Below are 208 nucleotides of genomic sequence, written 5' to 3'. Positions count from 1 at the left end.
TTACTGAGAAACTAATTTTACTCTTTACTAATTTATCATATATTATATCAGTTATAAAATATTATTAAAATTATTAAAAACGTTTATTAAAAAATTATTTAAAAACGTAAGAAATAACATTAAAAAGTCTACTTTTTGTATTATTCTGCGTGATCCGCTTCCGCGTATTTCGCTCCATGGGACACAAGGAAAATATAAAAAGCGCCGA

This window comes from Odontomachus brunneus, unplaced genomic scaffold (assembly GCF_010583005.1).
Source record: "Odontomachus brunneus isolate Ranch 3 - 2012 unplaced genomic scaffold, Obru_v1 Obru_scaffold_335, whole genome shotgun sequence".
NCBI lineage: Eukaryota > Metazoa > Arthropoda > Insecta > Hymenoptera > Formicidae > Odontomachus > Odontomachus brunneus.
This window is presented reverse-complemented; position numbering follows the sequence as displayed.